A 4,709-nucleotide genomic window follows, 5' to 3' on the forward strand; every position below is an offset into this window, starting at 1 on the left:
ATGTTAGCCTGTCAGCCACTACTAAGTTTATAGGTGTCAGCGCTGCTAGCCCGACCCAGATCAACTTTGTACAAATGCCCCATGGAGGTCGGGGGGGCTGGGATCCCTCATGGGGGCTGGGGTCCCTGCCAGACCCAGCCTTTACCCAGGATCCCAAGCCCAGGCCTCTGCTTTCAGTACTCTGGGCCCAACATCCGCCCACTCCCTGCCAGCCCAGAGTTCACGCTGTGGGGTGGGATTGGAGCCTGGAGGATCGAGTTTCATGCCCTACAGCTGCCCATATTATTAGCTCTGGAGCGGGGCAGCCCGGGCTGTAACACAATTCAAGGAACTGTAGACTTGGCTGAGTTTCCAGCCCAGCAGCTGGGAGGGACGCAGGCAGTGGGGAGCAGGGGCCTCTGACTCCTCCCAACCCCCAGTGCCTGTTTTGAGAGCTAGAGAAGACTGCAAGACGACTGAGTCCCTCCACATGCCGCTGATGTCAGTGTGGGCACTGGGGACTCTCAAGGCCCTTGGGCAACCCCAGCCAGTTGCCCAGCTGCTGGCCTCCTCCCATACCTGTTTGTGCAATCCGGGCCGCCTCCTCCTACCACTGCCCCTGGACAGAAGGTGATGGGAAATGGGTGACCCTACTCCTCAGCCAGGAAAAGGACACCCCAGACCCCCAGCAGGAGAAGGAAATTTCCCCTCCTCTCCACCTCCCTCGTCAACTCCTGCCTCCTCTTTCTGTGGCTGGTGTCTGCCGGTGCCAGCACACCCCAGAGTAAGCCAGGGAAAACCTGGGCCTGGGCTAGGGCCCCAGACTATGGCTCCGGGAAAGGACTCGGGCTCCTGGCCGGGTGCACCCACAGCGGGGATCAAGGCCAGTCTCCTAAGACCCCTGAGCCCCTTCCTTGTCTGCCAGTGGGAGTCACACTGTCCCGCAGGCTCTTGGGGACTAAGAGAAGTATGTTGATGTCCTTCACATGCCTGGAAGTGCCCACAGAGTTAGCTGTTGCATAGAAGGTTTTGGCCCTGTCCCTTCCCTGAGAAGGGACAACAGACTTGTGGCCCCAGTGCACTCTGCATGGCAGACCTCCCTGTCAGCAGAAACCAGTGATGAAGAATTGGAAGATTTCAGCACCTAATGGACTGTACCAGAACATGCTGGGCCTGGGGTCTAATTACCGGGCTGCCTGGAGAAGGCAAGGACAACATGCTTGTCCTGAAGGCATAAATCACAGCGTTAGAGTGGCAGGCTTCGAAGACAACTTCTCAGACTGTGTCCGCAGAGCCCTGGGCCCTCAGGGGCGTGGGTGAGGGAGGGGGGCGCCCGGGGATCCAGCCACCCGTCTCAGTTACCTGCTGTTGTCTGGTCTCTTTAGTGCAGGTGGAATTGTGACTGAAGAAGGGGTTCCACGGCTAAAGTAAATATTTAAAAACCAGACACCTAATCTAACTCCATGATGTTACCATTGAGGAAATCAAGGCCCAGGAAAGAGAAGTAACTTGTCAAGGTTGCCCAGCGGTGTCGGAGCTGCTGCCTGGGACACAGACCAGCCCCACCCCAACCCCGGGCTGTGGAAAAAGAGCCAACACCGGGCAATGAGGACAAAGGTGGGCCAGGGGTGGGGTCTGGGCCTCAGCCATAGCGCCCCTGACCTAACCCCAGAGGGCAGGCCTCAGGGCCAGGAGCCAGGTTGTCCCTGAAGGCAGCCCCAGACGCTGATCTAGGAGGACTGCAGAGTCCTCTGTCCACTTCTCTGAGCAGCCAAGAGCTCTGCAGGTTGTCACCCTGGTAAGGCTTCACCAAGAAACCAACAAGCCCTGCCAGCCTGCCAGTTAGCCATCCGGCAGCCTGCCAGAGCCATCCGCCACATTCTCCAATTCCTCCTTGCAAGTACCCGACAGTTCACAGACCTGGGGCCAAGCTTCCCTGAGGCACAGCCTGAGCGCCCATCATTATTTCTTCTTGTTCCTGGGTGCCTCTCTGGCCCCTGCCCTAGGTGGGTAGCTGCCTTCCTCCCCCAGCCCCAGCCCCAGCCCCTGCTAGCCTGTCCACCCAGCCCCTATCCTCCCTGGTGGAGGTGGTTCACAGGTCTTCCAGCCAGCCTCGGGCTCTTGGTTCTCACACAGCCTAGTACTGAGTACCAGCTCGGCTGGCGAGACCCCCGCCCAGGTGGCGCTGAAGGCAATGAGAGGCAGGCACCCAGACAGAACAGCAAAGTGGATCTATCCAGGGGGCCAGCAGCCTTCCGAACTGAGAGCCTCAGGGGCTGCCAGCATTCCAGGCTGAAGGCCGGGAGCAGAGTCTGATCCACGTAGTTATCTCTCTGCACAGGTGATGATTATTAACAAACAGGTGTTCTGTATTTTCTCATAACGCAAAAATATTCCAAGTAGGCAGCTGTTTCCCACTTCCCACTGACTACAGACAAACTAAAAGGTGTTCTCCACGAGGGAGCCCCGGGGGCAGGGGCAGATAGCTCAGAGAATGGTTTTGACTGGTGTACGATATTTACATTGTTTTACCACTTTGGAATGCCCCCAGTGGTTTTCCACTTGGGGAGAGGGCCAGCTAGGTTTTCCTTGTCATCGTTCTTCCTAGCAAACAATATATTCTATCATACACTCAGCATTCATCAATATTCATAAACTCGATATTTCTCAACAGCCTAACTCAGTCTCTCCCCAGTCAAGGCGGACAGGGTGATGCCTGACCTCAGACAGCGAGCCAGGCAGGGGCTGGGGCCTGCGGCCCTGACTAGGCGAGACTCCGTCAGGAAACCACAACCAGCTCCCCACACCTGTGCTCTGGCTAGGATACACCTTGTGACGCAGCACCAGGGTGGTCAGCCATCCTGACTTGCCCAGGACTCTCCTGGTGAGCACTGAAAGTCCCCAGAAACCCCTCAGATCTGGACATACTGGGACAGCTGGGCACTCCACAGGGACACACCATCCCTGCCGCCACTGAACTGGGCCTTTTTTCTTTCCATAACCCTAGCTGTTCTCTCACTAAGCTAATGAGTGGGACCACCAGCAGTCCCCTCCGCCTGTCTGGCCCCCTCAGACTGGGCTGAGGCTGGCCACAGCCCCACAGTACGGTCTGAGGCCTGCTGAGGTCTGCTGAGGAGGTGAGCAGAGGCTCCATAGCCCCTCAGAGGCCCGGGCCTGCCTAGGCCCTGTGAGGTGGAGAATGGAGGAATCCAGAAAGGCCCCAGGATCCATCCCACCCCTGTGTGGTTCCCAGGATGGGGCAGGCCATTCTGAGGTGGTCCTGGGAAGGCAACCCCAGCACGGGAACCAGGCCTGCCCGGGGCCCACCGAGGCTGCCTCTACCTGTCTGGGCTTGAGGTGAGTCACTTCCTCCCTCAGCTGGTATGTGGCGGGGAGGGGAGGGTTGGGGAGGGGACAGCATCTAAAAATAGCAGGGCCTAGACTGGTGGAAGATGCCCAAAGAGCTGCTTCTTGGGCCAGGGAGGAGCCAGCTTCCCATGAAACTGACATCAGCCACGGCCCCCACCAGGCCTTGGATTAGGCCAGGGAGGGAGATGGCCAAGACCTCCCTTACCCCCACTTCCCAGGCTCAGAGGCCCCTTGAAGGCTGAGACTCAGGAGCAGCGCCAGGTGGGGTAGGAACTTGGAGAGAGGAAGCCTCCAGCAGATGGTACATGTTCATTTCCCTGTGCACACACAGAGATGCATGCAGAGACACACAGACACATGCAGAGAGACACGCACACAGGACACAGGCACACGCCCTTGCCCAGCCCGGCTTCATGAGTCATCTCCCTCATACCAGGACTCATCTCCCTGGTCAGCAGGGTAGATTGAAGACCCACTGTGTGCTTGAGCCACACCCTGGAAGACAAGGAAACCATGCTCATGATCGTCCCTGGCCTGGGGTACTCAACATGGTAAGAGGCCACTCAGGTAAGAGCAGAGCACCCAGGGCAAAAGCAAGATGCAGGCAGGGGGTGTGCAGCGGATGAGTGGGAGTCCCAAAGATCTGGTTTCAAATCCTGGAACTCCCCCTTTCTGGCCATGTGACCAGAGACAAGCTATTTGACCTCTCCTGCCTCTGCTTCTGTCTATGTAATGGATGCCATGTGAGGCCTTTATCATATGTCAAATACAATAATGCATATAAAGTCCCCAGGCAGGCCAGGCGCGGTGGCTCATGCCTGTAATCCCAGAACTTTGGGAGGCCGAGGTGGACAGATCACCTTAGGGCGGGAGTTTAAGACCAGCCTGGCCAACATGGAGAAACCCTGTCTCCACTGAAAATACAAAAATTTCCCAGGCATAGTGACACATGCCTGTAATCTCAGCTACTTGGGAGGCTGAGGCAGGAGAATGGCTGAAACCTGGGAGGCAGAGGTTGCGGTGAGCTGAGATCATGTCATTGCACTCCAGCCTGGGCAAGAAGAGCAAAACTTCATCTCAAAAATAAATAAATAAATAAATAAAGTTCCCAAGCAAGCCGAGCTCTTACCATCAAAGCTTATGGTATCAGGCTAGAAACCTTGGGGGTGGGGGTACTGTGAAGATGTTGGTAGACCGTTCTATCCCAAGGACTTACTGTGACATTCTACCTGATAGGGAAAGGGGGAGGGGTGGCGGGGGAGGGCTGCTGCCACTTCCCACAGCACCCGCCACTACTGTGAACACTTGATATCATTCTCATTTTCCCTCAGCCTTACAACAGCTTTACAAAGTAGGCATCA

The 4,709-nt window shown here is 56.8% G+C and overlaps 1 long non-coding RNA gene across 1 annotated transcript; it reads left to right on the forward strand.

Moving 5' to 3' along the window:
• LOC119474149 lies at positions 1-4,192 on the forward strand. Its single transcript, XR_005203439.1, has 3 exons — positions 1-1,596; positions 3,233-3,336; positions 3,785-4,192. It is a non-coding gene; the product is annotated as an uncharacterized LOC119474149 (long non-coding RNA).
• The last annotated feature ends 517 nt before the right edge of the window (positions 4,193-4,709 follow it).

The sequence above is a fragment of the Cebus imitator genome, unplaced genomic scaffold, assembly GCF_001604975.1.
Source record: "Cebus imitator isolate Cc_AM_T3 unplaced genomic scaffold, Cebus_imitator-1.0 Scaffold215, whole genome shotgun sequence".
Taxonomy (NCBI): Eukaryota; Metazoa; Chordata; class Mammalia; order Primates; family Cebidae; genus Cebus; species Cebus imitator.